Here is a 17,590-nt window from a genome sequence, read left to right as displayed (position 1 = left end):
GGCTAAAAATTCCGTTATGAAGTAATAGTTAATGATATATAATTAGATATGCCTTAAAGAAATGACCCTCGTTTTTTTCTTCAGATATATACGTATAGTTTTTTTCTTGTAAGGTCGGTTGCGAGTTAGTCGAGAGAAGAGCATCTGAAATGGATGGGACAGGGTATATAATACTGTACCATCTTTGACCGCCCGATGTCAGTGATTCAATGATATAGCGTTCGCTTCGGTTGTTGTTGTAGTTGTCGGGGAAGAGGTGCGCTTGACTTTATATCTGTGTGGTTTGCACATCGCTATAGCAGTCTGTTGTTCGTGTTGTGTGTTCGTCGTCGCCCGTTGTTGGAACCTAGTACGAGGAGCTAGTTCGGTTTAGTTGCGCTCGCGTTGTAGTAGAGGAATATATACTCAGTCGTCCGTTGACTGCCGCGCTGGATGTATTAAAAGTGTTTCGTTGTAGCGATGAAAACTGGTATCGGTTTGTGAATGCGCGTACATACGCGAGTGTGATCTTTAGTTGTGTGTTGTTTTTATTACTTTTTCGTTTCTTGGATATATATCCCTACATCTCTACGTAGTCGTATAACATCGGTTCCACTAAACTATTCTTGTGGATTACCTGAGGCCGCATTTTGTGGTTAGTTTATAATAAATGCACTATCGTTAAATCAGGATTATATTTTTAGAGTATCTTATTACAGTATTATTTTTATAGCGAATTAAACTAGTTTAATGAAAATTATTATATATACTATCTTTTATGTTCAATTTTATAACGATCTAGTTTAATTTAACCGATTAATAATAATTAAAACAATTGAAATTCCCCATATTATAAATTACATTATTTAAGGTCTTAATTAAAAAAAAAACAAAAAAAAAAAAACCTGTGACGGTTATTTAAATATAAATATATTAACGATGGATTATATTTAAAAGTAACGTATATTATCAAAACCTAATTTTAATTTTACTCCTTGCTGAATAAAGAATAAAGTACGGGTGCTTAGAGTTTAATAGATTTATTTAACCGGCGTCTAACAAAAAAATGTGTACTATATCTTTACTTATAATTAAATGTTAATTTTTATATTGATTAATTTTGATACGAGTTTTTTTTAAATAAATTTATAGGAAGTTTGAAAGATTTTCTATTTGAAAGAAACCTGTTTTTAATAGATTAGCTCTTCTATTTCAAAACGATCTTTTCGGTATGAGACCACCACACTCCAAGTCCTCACAGGGTGTCAATTCAAAAACGGTTAATCGGAAAGGATTGGATTGCGCATAAATCATTTTAAAAACCAAATTACAATCCTTACCAGAATGAGAGTAATTAACTGCTCGACAGTGAAACGCACAAAAAAATTGCATTTAACAACTTTTTTTACCTCATAACGATCCATTCTCTGTGAGACCAATTATTTTGGGTTTATTAATTTTAAAACGAATGTCACTTTTGAAACTAGGTGGAAAAAATACAAAGCGGTTGCCATTTTGGTTAGGGTAATGATATTCAGATGTTTTTTTTACGAATTTCTTTCACTGCCCTTTAAATTGATATGTCACAACCCTACTCTTTCCGTTTAAACTTTTTTTTAGTTATTTCCCTCCATCTGGGGGCATGGAAGTGTGATTGTCTCGTATCAAAAATAGAAATCGTTTTTAGGTAGACATTTTTTAAATTTTGTTACTTTATCGGGTGTAGTTCTACTTCTGATGCACTAGTATAGCTATAAAGGAAAATATAGCGATCGGTTAAAATTTTGGCTATCGCGGCTTTTACAAATGTCGATTTTCAGTAACTCCTTAGCCCAAAAACATAAAAGTCAAACGTTTTCGGAAGATGTACGTACTTAGACGTGTCGGACTGTATTTTGACTAATATATCCGAATTATTTTAACATAATTTCTTTGAAAATGACTCCAAATGATTTCTGTACATGGAGTATTGATTGCATTAAATTCTGAAAAAGATTAATAAAGCTAAGAAGGGTAATTTTCACCATTTTCAATCTTTTACTTTTTGTATAATGGTCGAGAAAAATTTGATCTTTGTATGATAGAGTTAAGTTATGTAAAACTTCAAAATTTTAAGTCGATCAGATTGGAAGGTGGTTTTATCGACTTTCCTATTCTGATTGTATTTAGTAATCATTGAGCGCGGGCAACGTTAAGTGTAATCTTTGATATTGATAGGTAAACGTGTGTTGTCATTAGTTTACATTTTAATATAATAATGTTAATTTTAATAATGTTATTCAACATTATTTCTAAACAATTGATATATATATATATATATATATATATATATATATATATACTTTATTTCCTTAGAAAATTATAAATTTCTTTTAGCCTCGTTGAATCGAGATGTAAAATTTTCTTAAACTATCATAATTATTTTTTAAAATATAATTTTTTTTCACGATCGAAAATCCAGCTGTATTTAATATTAATGTAGACGAAATAGAAACATTTAAAGATTTTGAACCCCATGGGGCCCGACTTAAGAATTTTACAAATGTTTTGACTGTTTTTTTTTACAATTTCTGATAATTTATCTGTTTTTCAAGTTTTGGTTGTTATTAAAAATATTATATGAGGTAACTGTTGATGAAGGGTCTTAAATGGGACCCAAATTTTTTATCAGTTATATTCTACATACAGTACAATTCTGATCATAAAAACATCATTTGATCAAGGGAGTCGATTCGAACCAAAAATTTTATACAAAACATTTTTATCTTTTTTGAAATTTTATTCTAATGTTGCATAATTAAGTGACAATATATAAAAACCCTACGGTGTATTTCAAATAAAACTGTCGAGAACGAAGCTAGGAAAGTTATCCGACCCTTTAATTTCTTTTCTTTTTTTAAAAGTATTCACTGTGATAGAGTTCTTTAAGAGGAACTGCAACAAACAAACAAACTGTGAAAATCATTAATTGGTTGTCGCAATATTGGTTTGGGTAATCGTAGTTTGAAGAATTTTACTTCAAAATTTTTGTTTTTTCATACCCTTTAAAATGATTTATCACAAACCTACTCTTTCTATCTAAAATCTATTTGTTGCCTCCCGTAATGGTCTCCTGGGTTCTTGCTGGGTCGTATGAGACTGGGTGGTCTCATACGAAAAAATATATCAATTGATGTAAGAGCACTTGATAAATTTGAAAAGTTATTTAATTATCGTGACACTTTATAAATACTCTCTAGTTTCCTTACTGTCAGAGAGAGAGTGTGAGTTTCTTATTTAAATTGTATAAACAAAAATAATCGGAAATCTAATTCCAATCGGCCATCGTTTAAAAATAAAAAATGCTATGAATTTAAGCGTTCAGTAATACTGTATATAAAGATAGTTTGCACAGAATTATAAAGTGAACGTGTGTTTTTTATAAAGATAATTGCGGAACGTTCTATTATTTGAAGTAGCCAATTTTAATCGAATTATTATATTACGTTCAGTATATGAGAATCCTTCATACTTGTTTGTAGTTGCAATAAATACTTCAGTACCTATATATGATTTGTGGTGATAGTATACCAATGTAGATTATGCTATATAATTTTTTTTTTAATAAATTTAATTATATATATTACGAGGTGTATTATCTTATTTTATTGGATTTTCTGTTAAAAAAAATTAAGACATGTTACCAGTACCCTGTCGATGCAAATTTACGGATAACATTATGAAATTATTTAATATAATTAGAGAAAAAATTCTATATTTTTGTAAAGGACGTTTAAGAAAAACAATACAACTAATTCATAAAAAAAGTAGTATATATTGTTACGAATAAATCAAACGCATGATTCTATATCTTCGCTTATAACTCAAGAAATGCTGTTCCGACATGAGTAATTCATTTATCAATATTTTTATTGAAATTTCAGGGTTATTTTAGGCGTATATTTATCTAAATAACTCAGTTACTGATATGAGCAGTAAAGTTTGAACAAAGAACTTGTACTTTATAATTTTTTCATTTTTTATATTATAATTTTAACTCTTTTATTTAAATCACATTCTGTAAAGGATATTGTCGATTATCTTACCCTAAGTAGTGAAATTTAGAGGATAGCTTGAATTTAAGTTTGGTATTTCATGTATTTTAAAGACTGGATTAACTGTTTTAGAGACGCCGAGAATTTATTTTACCGCGATTTCTGTACGTAGTCGACTGACAGTTTTTCGTAGCGTAGGTGTTTTTTGATATTTATTTAATCAAAAACACGTATATACATTTTTAAAACTCGCATGTTCGTTCGACCTGTACATAAAATATACTGAAGTAATTTTCATTCACCCCTTCTGAGCTATTATTTATTTTGTTATTTTTACTTTCCTGGATACTGGTGTATTGTTGCTACACGGGCATAGCTCTACAAAGGGAAAGTATACCTATCTAAAATTATTGGTATCGGGGTTTGGCAGATCTCGACACTTTAAGATCATCCCTTAGTTTAAAAACAAAAACTTAATACTTAGTATTAGTAGTCATACTGCTTGTAGAAAATTGATCTTTAGTGCGATGAAATAACAGTAAGTTATTTAAAATTCTAAAGGATTTAGCAGTCGAGGGGTTACTTTTAAACAGTTTTTGCTTCATATCTCGAAAATTCGTTGACGAAAAACGTTAAAATTTGGCAAAAATATTTGGCCTAATTTTCGGTTCCTCAGAAAGGAGGCATCACCGATCTTTTTTAGCCTTTTTAATAACGTTCACACCGAATTGGGACGATGGAAGTAAATAGCTGGCAAATTATTCCTGTATGTACAGTTTTAAGCCGTAAAAAATATTGGGCTGAACGGGAACCATACTTAAAGTATAAATTTTCTTTAACCATTCATTTTCAATATTGAAAATACTTTAACATCTTTAATTTAAAAACTTTAATATTTAAAATGTTTATAAATTTTAATTTTAATATTGAAAATTAAAGTGTATCTAGTATTAATATAAACAACATGGAAACTTTTTTAAGAAAAGAAGTTCCATGGGACCAGATTTAAGAATTTTAAAATTGTTGAATTTTTAAAAAAATTTTATTCGTTTTCTGTTTTTCAAATTGCAGGTATTATTAAAAATTTTATATGAGTATATACTGTCGAGCAAGAGGTTAAATGAGGTTAAAAGCTTATTATTAAAAATTTAGTTTTTTTTTATAACTCTAAATATAACAAATTCATTAATAAAATCGTCTTTTGGAAAAGCGATCTTGACTTTGAACCATTATTTTTTATTAACAATTTTGTTTTTTTTCTCAGTTATGTTTTTATACTCTTATTAATTTTAAGGCAAAAACGTTTTATCAAGATTTCAAATCGGATCCAAATATTTTACCGGTCATTCTGATCTTTTCCGCATCCCAACCCCCGTAGGGGAAGACACCCACCTTGTGACGATTCCGGTCGTCACTTCCCCCCTGTTTATAGCCCTGATGGGCTTTAACGAGAGATATTTTCCACAATTGTACGTTATACTGCAAAATTAAGTCATTAGCATTTAAAAACCCTAACAGCGTATTCGAAATAAACATTTATCAAGGATAAAGCGGATTGGGTTATGCGGGTTAAAAAAAAAAAAAAAAAATATGGACTGCAATCACATCTACTTTTGGATGAAGTTTTACCATGGTTTTCCTAGATCGCTCCAGGGAAATTCTGAGTAGTTCCTTTTTTTTCATCCCTTTAGTAGCATATTTAGCCGTTTTGAGATAATTTTTTATTTTATTATTATGTACCTATCAATTTTAAAGATTAATTTATTTATGTATTTCAGTTTGTGCCTATTATTTGGATTTTCGAACTTATGAATAAAATTACATGTTTTAACGAAACTTTCTGATAGATAAGTAAAACTAGACACACCTATTTACCGTTGAAATCTTAGCATTCACTGTTAATTTTTCACTTGTAATATTTACTATTGAATTGACTTCTCGTAACGAAAAATAAATTTTTGATTTACATGCTCAGCACGAACTCTTCGAAAAAAGCAATGCAGGACAACACTCGAAGCAAAATATATGAGGAAAAACAATTTAATGCTTTTTTTTTTGTAAGAAACTTTGACTAGGGGTCCGTTCCAGACAATAAATAAGAATTGGTAATCGGACAAACGTTGTGTAAGTTCTGTTTAAGTTTTATTTTTTGTTTAATTTTTCATACAATTTCAGTTTTTAAAAAATATGTTTTGCTTGGTTGATAAGCTAACAAATTAACCTTTTTTAATATAAGTATCCAAAAAATATATACTTTATTAATTATATCTATATTTTACATTATTGTACTCTTACAAATATAATAGGTAGTCTAAAAAGTAGTCTGCAAAGATTGAAATTCTTAAACTCAGACGTAAGGTATTACGCCGTAAAGATGAGTGAACTTTCCGCAAAACTGCAGCACATTTTATACTTTATACCTTATACACTTTAAACCATTTGGAGAAAGCTGACTACAAAAAGAAGCTCAAAGTTTGGGTACCACATGATCTGACAGAAAAATTTACTCGATCGAATTTCTATGTATTCTCTATTCTCTATCTATTCTATGTAAATGTATTCTAAATTTTTTGATTCCAAAGGCTCAATACTTTTTAGATAACCTAATATTAACTTACAAAAAAAAAAAGAAATAAAATTCACAGCGCGGTCACACAAGGAAGCGCGCGCACACCCATACACATACGCACTAGTTGTTTTTTCTGGTAAAGGTCATGTTTATTTTGTTTTTCATGTTTTTTTTTTTCTATTTTCATGTTTTCAGAAAATTTATTGTATACATTTCTTGTTTATTTATACGTTACCGTCACTGTTAAATGTAGTAAGTCTAGTTTCATAGTTAATCAATCCTGCAAGTATTAGTATGCGCTGCCAAGTGGATGCTTAAGTTAGAGAAGGTGGTAACAACTATACTTATTATACTGTCAACATATTTTAGCTTTGATTAATGGTTAATAATAAGTTATGTACATAGTCCCAGGAATATATTTATGTTATAATAAATGAATAATTTGCAGGTCGATTTGATTTGGACTTGGTCTTGATTTAAACTTATTTTGAAGCATTTCAAAAACGCCTCCTCTTTGATTAGATAAGGTTTTTGAAATCCATCTGGAATTATGTATTTTCAATAAAAAAAAATAATAATAACATTTTTAATAGAAATTTAAACGACTAAATTTAATCGATAAATTATAAATATTTATTTTTTTGTTCTTCTGAAACACTTTTGTCGTTATATATAGTTTTCTTGAAAAAGCAAATAAATATTTTTTATGAAATAACGGGAAAAAAGTCATTTGATTGTGACAGTAGGATTCAGTTAACCGGTAATGGATATAATGTTGTCACGAATTCAGTAAAATATTTTTCAATTTTCAAAAAAGAAAATAAATTTTTATTATTATTCATTCTTTTGATGATTTGTTTTGCGTTTAAACGATTACCACTATATTAGACCTACATCATGATCCCCGTAGAGGAAGATACCTGCCTTGTGATGATCCCGGTCGTCAAATCACTCCCTCCGTTCGTAGCTTGATGGGCTTTACTGGAGGTCGCCTTTTAGACTCTCTAAACTTGGTAAGATATCACATTCACATCTACACACATGCATAATGGATTGCTAAACGAACTACGCTGCTTTAGTCTGTAATGTAGGTTATAAATTTCATACGACTATATAGCCGATTAAGATATGTGATTTAGTGCAGACCCAAAAAAGTGTTTATATTGATTGCTAAGTACCTATTTATATTGCTTAGAAGTAGTCTACCTAAAGAGAGAGAGAGAGAGAGATACAAGTTTTATACTACACAAGTTTTGATGTAGTATGGGAACTCTTAAATAGTTTTTCAACAGTTAAACAAAGAAAATGAAATTTAGCAAATGCTTCTACCTCCAAACGATTTATTTTTCGATATAAAACCACCATATTCCATGGAGCAAGATTATTGCTACTAAAAAATCTTACAGGGAATAGGTAGGGTTATGACATATCATTTTAAAGGTCCATTACAAACCAGAGATTTTGATGTAAAAAGCTTCGTACAACGTCAATCCTAACAAAAATACCAAAACCATTAATATCTTTCACATATTATTTCAAAAGCGGCTTCAGTACTCCCAAGTAGTGGTGTCGTACAGAAAAAGATTGTTTTGAAATGGAATCATTTTCTAAATTTTTTTTTTTGTGTTTCACCTTGATGAATTAATTAAGAGATACTAAAATCAAATTTTTAAACAAGCTATGAAAAATATTAAAATGCCGCTTTACTTTGTCAAGACAATTCGCTGCCACACCTAGGTCGCTGAATGCCAGCAAGTACCAATCCACCATATTAAAGCGCTTGGAGCTCTAATTGTCTGGTGGTCAGCCATATATCTCAAGGTTAGCTTCCCACAGCAGTGCATTATGAGTGTTTCCCTTAAGTAAACTACTAATGTCGGTTGAACATAGCAACCGCATCAAGAAACTCCCACACGGTCCGACAATGCGGCTCTCGCCACATTGACTCGCCACTTGTGAGTGGCCAATTTTCCCCTTGACCTTTAAGTTCCAGAGTGGCCCGGTCTTTGCCCCCCGAAGAGCAGGGCAGTCAAACATCAGGTGTTATTTGACTGGACCTCCCCATAGACGCACAGCTCATCAGCTGCCAGGCGGAACCGAAACAGATATTGGTTCAAATTAACATGGTGAGTACCTGGGCACCCGTTGCCCTTAAAAACTCGAGGCATACCATCCCGCCAGATCCCGTATAAACGTGTACAGGGATCTTCCCTTAGTCGTGGTGTTCCATTCCAGCTGCCATGCTTCCATCTCGAGGCTCGACAGCCTCTTCCGCAGGCGGGAGATGGGCAACTGAACGAAATTTAGATCCGGTGCATTGTGATCACCGTTCAGTTCCGGTTCTGGCCCAGCCCGAAATCGCATAGTCCTTCCGAGCAATTTTCCTAAGTTTGTGCATCACTGCGACGGCGTCTACCGCTACTTGGCTAATGTGTTCGCTAAAGAGCAACTTCTCATCAAACAAAACACCTAGATACATATGAATTCTCACTCGGCTGATTACACAGCCTTTTTTCTTAATGTGGGGGTTTCGATCGTACGATAATTTTTCTGCACTTTGAGAAGCATAAACTTCGTCTTGGGCACAGAAATTCTTAAATTTTGAATGTCCATCCAACCCTCCGCGGTAGACAAGGCCGCTTACGCTCGATCTTCCCGCTGTGGTCGTGAATTACCACGAACTAAAAGGAGACAGTCATCGACGAAAGCCTGGACCGTGACCCCTTCTGGGAATGTCAGCCCCAGAAACCCGTCAAATACCAGGTTCCACAGCAGGGGTACGAGAACGGAACCTTGCGGGCTTCCCCTGGTGATGGATTTTTCCACAGCTAGTTGCGCATCTTTTAACAGAGCCGTACGATTAAGCAAATAATCACGTACTACGGCCTGCAGGGCTACGGGAACATTACGGCGTTCCAACTCATAGAGGACAGAACTCCAATACAAGCAGGGAAATGCTGCCTCTGTGTCTGTAAAAATTGCCAAAACATATTTACAGTCGGCGCTTTCCACCTCGGCAAGAGCATTTACGATGCAATCTCGGTGCCAACCCCTTCCGTGAAGCCATACTGGCCTCGATTTAGAAACTGTTCACCTCAATGCTTTCCCAGAGCTGTTCCACAACCAGCCTTTCAAGCAACTTGCCGATTACTGGAAAGAGGCTGATGGGCCGATAACTGCCCACCTCACTAGGATCCTTTCGTGGTTTTAAGAGCATCCTCACCAAAGTCACTTTCAAGCAAGTCGGGAAGCAGCCCCAGCTAAGGCACCCCGTGAACAGCCTGCCAAGCGTCTGTCTTATGACAGGCAGCAAATGGTAGAATATATCCGGGTCAAGTTGGTCAATCTCCGGTGCCTTTTTCAGTGCCATTCGAGAAACCACTCGGTCTGTATCTACGGGATCCACAGCCCGTACGCCAGGGAAGGGCGTGGCCTCAGCTACAGATGTTAAAGTGTGGTTACGACCACCAAACCCGCATCGAACATGATTTTGGGATCTGCCAGGGGCTGCATTGCAACTCGCGCATGGAGTCTTGCCATAACTTGAGCCTGGCTTCCTTGATGGCATGAACATACTCATTACGGGCGCGCCGGTAGATCCGCAGAAGCTCAGCGCGCACGTCAATTACGATAATCTCCGTTAGGGGGCGACGCTGGTATCTTCTCCTAGCGGATCTAACTCTTGCGCGCAGCACGCTAAGGTCAGAGGACCACCACTTTTTTCTGGGTCTCCGCCTGCGTTTAACAGACGGCTCCCGGAAACAGCGGTCATGAGGGCTCCAGGCACTCCCTGATCAGCGGACTGGGCACTACCTAAGGGTGCGTCCATTGGCCGAGGCCGCCGTAGGACCCTATCACAGCCAGTATGGATGGCCCGGCCGAATTGTTCAGCCATCAATTCCACCTCCTCTGTGTGCTTCAATGCGCCATTCCAACCCCTGTAAGGCAGCCGCGCACTCGTGCCACAGCGTGTGCTGATCCATACCCCGTAGGTTATAGCGTCCCGAATCTGGAGCTCTTAGACCGCCTCCGTAAACGATCTCATGGGTTATAAGCCTATGATCGCTCACACTGGCCTCGGACCAGACAGTCCAACTACTTGTACTTCGCAGCAAGTCGCCCGTTATCAAAGTGACGTCGATGTAACTTTCCCCCAGTTCGCAAGAGAAAGTTGGCGGTTGTTCTGCATCATTAATCAAGTAGAGGTTTCTAGCTTCCGCGAACTGTTCAAGACCAGCGCCTCTGGGGTCAGTGAGTGGTGAACCCCAGGCGGGAAACTTTGCATTAGCGTCCAGAGCAACCAGCACTCTGGTGCCCGGGAGACCGTCCAAAATCCTGACCAACTTCGCCAGCAATTCATCAATACTCCATCCTAGCTGGAAGTATCCCGACGCTAGTGCGATATCGATCGTACCCTTCATGACTCGCACGACCGTGAATTGCTCATCCGACCTTTGGGGCACCCAATGAATCTGAGCAACTACGACCGCGGAGAGCGGACATCCCCCACGAGAATGAATGATATCCACCCCGTGGATGTTACCCCCGACCGCTGCGGCTGCTAGATCAAGAGTACCTCAAGGTTGTATTCCTCAAGGAGTCTCGTGGCTTCACTGCACCGTTCGGGCATGATGCAGAATCAACTGCCCCAGGCGCAAGCATACAATATGGTGGAGTCTGTCCTCTCCCCCCCCCCCAAATAAGGCTTCCCCCAGTTCAGGCGTCGCCATAAGCTGTGTTTTTTTTACAGCTCTCGCCCGACCAATATCATACGCCCTGCACTGCCTACCCCCGACCCAGTGTCCAGCAACGCTGCCTTTCATCAAGGTAAAGGCGGTGCATTTGACAGGCGCAGACTTGGCAGGGCAATTGGCTGCCCTGTGCCCTGGAGGAGCACTGTGACCACACATCACCGACTGCGCTCTGCAGCGGAGAGAGGTGTGACCAAAGCCCTGACACCGGGCGATCTCTATATGGTCGACTACCCTACATGAGGTTCACCCGAAAAACAAACGAACACCGGCCACCAAGACCTGCAGGATTTTTGGCGAGGTCTGCAACACCCAGTGACTTTGGGGCTTCCTTCCTTCCCGCTGCCTTACCATCTTGGTTTCGCAAAGGAAATCCTCGACGGACATATCCAATGTAGGATATGTCCTACGGTGTCACGGACCACGGTGTCAAGATGACACCGTCGTCCCTTGTTTTAGTGATCTGGGAGACTCCTTTTCTCTACACGGGTCGAGGACCTGCTTCAGGATTAGCTCCGTCGCTAACGACGAAGCCCCCGGACCAGGGTTTAGCGGAATCACCTTAACGGTAGCCCGCTTAATTTTAACTGCCGGCGCCTGAACTGGCAGCCGGATTAGAGAACTAATCCGCATAGGCACAGGTGCGGCGGACACTGCGACGAAGGAGACAGGCTTTTTAACCTTCTCCTCCACCCGTTTTATAGACTTGTGGAGTTCACCCGTCACCGGCTTGAAGCCCCTAACTCCCTTCACAACCTGGTCAACCTTGCCGGCCAGTCGTGAAACAACCGAGTCCAAGGCAAGGTTGGCACCTTGGATTCCCTCACATTTTAATGCCAGACCCGACACCAACAATGCACATTGACTCAATTAGGTGTCGACAAGCTGCCGAATCTCCAAAGACATTCTCGACTCCTTTTTTGAGGAGACTTTGGTCCACTCCGACCGCATCTACTCGATCCGCCCTAAACCTTCGGACCCGGAGTTCACCTGCGTCTCAGCAGGCTTACCTCCCGCCTAGAGCCGATCACTGCACCACTGCCGTCCATTGGCCGAGGCCACCGTAGGACCCTATCGCAGCCAGTCTTGATGGGCTGGCCGAATTGTTCAGTCATCAAATCCACCTCCGCTAAATATGGTGGGTACAATGAAAATAAAAGCTTGTGTTGGAGAAGATCGAGACTGCATTACTACCGAACCTGAAAGCAGTTACACCCCCTATAATAGGATGGCAATAACAATGCTGGTCTACAAATTAAAAAAAAGGTTTTCGGAACAGAAACACCAATAAATGAATTTTAATCTATTTTGTGCGCTGATTCTGAAAATCACGTCAGTTTTTCTCCAACACCCCTCATTTGGTTGTTATTCACCCTTCAGAAATAATATTCCATTTTGAAAGTGACCAAGTTTATATGTATAATAATTTTTTTAATTTATGATATTTAATTTCAATACTCATATTTTGTTATGCTTTTTAAATAAAAAGACCCCTCTAGAATATAGTCAACAGATAAAAGATACCTAAAACGGGAGGTGGTGAGCTAATATAAATACTTCTTCCTTTTGCGTGCAGTGTGGTCCTCTCTTTGTAGAAACCAACAATAGTCGCTCATCATTGATTCGTCCTATCTGTCTTGGTAACGTATATTTGCAATGTACCTTGGTGAAAACGTTCTCCCTGCTAATCAGTCTCAGCGCCCAAATTTGGTGGGAAAAAGTCAAGATCAGAATGCAAAAAATGAATTTTTATTGACATTTGGCACCCTAAATTTGTATAGTTCAACTAAAATGTTTTAGTTTTGTACTGAAAGATTAGATGTTTACACTAAATGAAACCAACCCATAAACGACATCCTTAAATGACTTGCATGTCACTAGCTCTATGTTTTTCAACTTTTTCTCACAATTATCATCATTGAATAATTTTCTGATTTCAGGTTCAACGAATATTCCTTCTTTTAATTTGCCCATCACTTAACTTAGTAAACGATTGTCTTAAATCCTTCTCCGTTTTATTCAGTACTTTGACAAAATTATTCGTCAACCCTAATTTTATAAGTAAAGGTGCCAAAAAAACATGCTGAGGTTGACTAAAGGAACATATTTACGAGTAATATTGTTTTGTCCAGAAGTGAAAGTGTCTTTTTTGGCCACCTTTATAATCACTTAATGTTCACTTGTTTTATGATCGTCCCACAAACATAAGAAACAGCAGTTTTTTTGTAAAGCCACCTTGCACACCGAGAAGAAGACCAGTAACTCTGAGGTCGCCACAGATATTCCGCAAGTGGGCATCGTAGTTGACTGCTTTCAAAATGAATGACGTACTTTTGTACGTCTCTTTCATTCCAATAGCATGCGTTACAGGTACCGAAGGATTATTTTTTGAATTATGCAGTAGCACTGCTTTTAAACTTGTTGACGAATCGATGAATAACCGCGAATCGTCCGTCAGTATTGTAAACAGTACTCAGAGCAGACATAAAACTTTCTATATCGCAGCTGAAACTTAGTAGATCTTTCTTAGTGAAATATTTCATCAATCTTTATTCATGTTTCTATAATATGAATTTTTGTATCCGTATACAATAAAATGAATAAGAGTGATCCTTTAAGAAGAGTGAAGCTAAAAGTTCTGCTTACTGTTTTGATAAATACTACTCGCGAACCAAATCGTTAAGTTCCACGTGTGAAATGAGATTCGGTTCACTATTTAATTTTTCTGGTATGACAACATTATTTCTTGAAGCCTGTGCCACCGCAGTATTCTACTTTTCTTTTTGAAGTTTTTGAACTTCTGATCTTGAAATACTCCCCTCCCCCCAAAGCTACAGCTGCAGTGGTTCTTTCTTTACATTTTTGCATGCGTATTAGTTTTTTGTCATCTTCTAATTTTCGTAACTTTATAGCTTCTTTCTTTATAAAATTGTATACATTATTAACTATTTCACGAGCTTGACTACGGAGTTTTTTTATTCTCTTCATAAACAACGCATACAATAAATATTATCTTAAATTTGTTCATGGCTTCCACCCTCCCTCCACCCACCCAAATCAAGAAAAAAATTGCAAAACAAAGGTACTTCAACAAGTAGAACCTAAGACCGAAGATCCTTATATAATAAAATAAAATTTAGGTAGATTTAAATTCTGCCATTGCAAAAAAAAAAAATCACTAACCAAAAACATAGGAAATCATTAATGCACAAAACATTAACTTACGCCGCACATTACAGAAGGAAACAACTACACAATTCATACCGGGACACGCCAAGAATTGAATTAAATATATTTCTTGAAAATTAAAGGTAAACATTAGTATTGAATATTAGTCAACAATGCGATACAAAAATTACTTAGCTATTCTATGAATACGTATAAAATGACTAACTATTAATAAATTATTATAACTTGTAGAGTAGAGACCTATTATTTAATGATTTTCTATTACTATAAACATCATCAACAGTACTAATATCGATTACAACAAATGCATATAAATATAACTCAAATGAAATATTTTAGTAATCTTTATTCGTGTAAAGTGGTGATTCATTTTGTGACTCACTTGATGGAGGGAGTATAATAATAATAATAATCTATTAATAAACTGTTCGTTTTTGTACTACAGAACAAAAGTTAAGTACGCTAAATACTAGTATTTTTAAAGAAATTATTGTCTGAGATTAAATAAAATGCCCTGCACAGCGACTGTCTGCCTCGTGTTAGCATGCTTTAATTTCATCGTACGCATTGTACGTGTGTGTTAGTCTGTACTTTGATTGATGTATTCGGACTGGGATCAACTTAATTTCTTTAGCCCTTCTTTTAACCTGTAAAAACCATTGCACCGATTCGGGTGGACTTATTGAAGTAAATCATTTCTTCAGTAAATACAGTTTGAGCATACAAAGAAAATAAATAAAAACAAGGTCTCAACTGGACCAGTACACAAAATATTTTTTTTTTTTTTTTTAATTTTAATTTTCAAGATTGAAAATTCAACTATCTAGTATTAATGTTAACAACATAGGCAAGTTTAAAAAAGGGAATTCTATGAAGCCCAAAAGCTTTTTTATAATTCCTGATAATTTATCTATTTTTCAAGCTGTGGCTGTTAAATGAAAATTTTATTCGAGGTAGCTGCCGAGCAAGGGAGACCCAAATGAGGTCAACATTCAAATGAGATACAACATTCTTATTTTTTTTTACAATTATATATTTAGATGATAAAAACGTCATTTAGTCATGTGGGTCGATTGTGACTCATCATTTTTTAGTAAGAGTTTTAATTTTTTTTCTCAATAGTACTTTTAGTGTTAGTCAATTCAATTTTTCCAGCTTTTTATATAAATTTTTTTTTTTTAATATTCTAGCTTTACCTGTGATCCCATTTTCATTTGGAAAATAGTGCTATTTTGATAATTAATATCAATTTTACTGTAGCTCCATTCGAACATTCTAAATCGTATTACAATCTGGTGTTCTTTTTCTTAAGGTTGTATACAAGTAGTTAGCCATTAGATATTTTTTACGAAGTTTATGAAAGGGTTTATTTTTACATTGTGAAAAAAATAATAAATTTTATGTTACAAGATAAACGATATTATTTATGTATATACTTCGTATGAGAAACAGTGCTTGCCATCATCATGTGTATGTATGTGTGTAAAAAGCTCTCTTTCTGTTCGTATTTCCCTCTCTGTTTCTTTTTCAACGTGTGCCAGCTGTTCATATTATTCTATTTTACTGTTATTGTTATGTTAATTTCATCTGGTTTTTATTTCAACTGTTAGCAACTCTGTAAGTTAATTGAAACTGTGGTCGGAATTGTTTTATTTTTTCCTATTTCTTTTTTAATTATAATTGGCGTGTAATATGGTAAAGAATGCCGCTCGTTAATATCACTTAATATTTAATTTTCGATAATAACTTTAAAGTATTAAATTTGTATCTCATTGGAGTTTCTTAATTATCTGTTAAATTTATATTTAACTACGTATTTTTTACCGCGTAAATTTAGATTGGGTTCATATAGTAAAAAAATATATACAAATTTGGTTTAGTTTTAAGCACCAATGTTGGCAGTAGTGTAGTATTCAGCCGGTATTGGGTTCGATTACCAGTAGGGGTCTGATATATTTCCTTACTCGCTAATTATATTTACCTTATTATATTTATAAGCTAGAGTATTACGCATCTTGTAATTATTTTCCCCGTCTCTACAGATGATTTACATGAAGTATTTTTTCCGAAAGAAAATGGGTTGTTTGCTTTACGAAATTTTTTATAGTTTTTCTTTCGAATGAAATGAACATGAAAGCACCTGAAGTAAGTATCACCGGTTGGTTACGTTCTCTGAGATAGTGATGCTTATTATTATCATAATGATGTTATTATAAATAGATTTGAATATGCTGGTACATTATAGTATATTCAGCCGGGTGAAGAAGTTAATCAGAAACCACTAGATCAGTTTTTTTTAATAAGCCTGAAGCTTAGCATTAGATTCTTATTATTCTTGGAAATAATTATGCCATTTTTAATTAATAAATTGTATAAGAAAGAAGCAAAGTTATTTCGAGAGGGCGTTCGCTTGCAGAAGTTTATGAATGAATTCCCTTTTATTAGTATTTGGCCTTATTACAGCTCTACAATTGACATATAAACGTTTTCCTCTTATGTACATTTACGATTAACGGCTATATCAACGGTGGCAAGCTTTGGTGGTGAGAATCGAATTATACTCGAAAAAATGCCAGTAAAGTTGTTCGCGCTGATATTGCATGTCTTTTTTTTAAATTTGATTACTATTGATTAATCATAGTGTCTTGTTAATTTTTGGGTCACCATTATCCACCTCTGTTTGTAATCGGGAAGGAGGAGACGCCCGCCGTAGGAAACAACTCCTTTACCCCGATCAGCCCTGTCCTATCTAGTCTATTACCACAACTACTCGCCTTTCTTCCCGAGTAAATTTTTGTTTCCTTGTAATGCTAATTCATGTAAACCGGTTATAAATAGACCCCTCGACCGGTAACCGGATAGATTCCTGAAATTCATCGGTACAAAATAGGAAGAATTTGAATGGATCCAGAAAGAGTGTTAATATGATTCTCCATCATAACTGCAACAATACAAATAGGGAAGGAACTATTAAGGGTTTCATTATTTCCCGACATTTTTAATTATATCCAACCCTCCTTTCCAGTAAGATATTTCGCCTGATTATTGATCTGAAGAGTTTTTAAACT

General features: G+C 35.6%; 1 protein-coding gene across 3 annotated transcripts in view; it reads left to right on the top strand.

Moving 5' to 3' along the window:
• The first annotated feature begins 331 nt into the window (after nucleotides 1–331).
• Nucleotides 332–17,590, top strand: part of sprt (PDZ domain-containing protein sprite) — a 366,819-nt gene continuing 349,560 nt past the window's right edge. For 2 of the 3 annotated variants that reach the window (XM_075364677.1, XM_075364676.1), the window contains exon 1: nucleotides 332–634. The gene's annotated coding sequence lies outside the window, so the exon portion shown is untranslated. The remainder of the gene's footprint in view (nucleotides 635–17,590) is intronic. The other variant, XM_075364675.1, reaches the window with a different exon arrangement.

This window comes from Lycorma delicatula, chromosome 4 (assembly GCF_047948215.1).
Source record: "Lycorma delicatula isolate Av1 chromosome 4, ASM4794821v1, whole genome shotgun sequence".
Classification (NCBI taxonomy): Eukaryota; Metazoa; Arthropoda; class Insecta; order Hemiptera; family Fulgoridae; genus Lycorma; species Lycorma delicatula.
The sequence above is the reverse complement of the archived record's forward strand: the minus strand, read 5'-3'. Positions and strand labels throughout refer to the sequence as shown.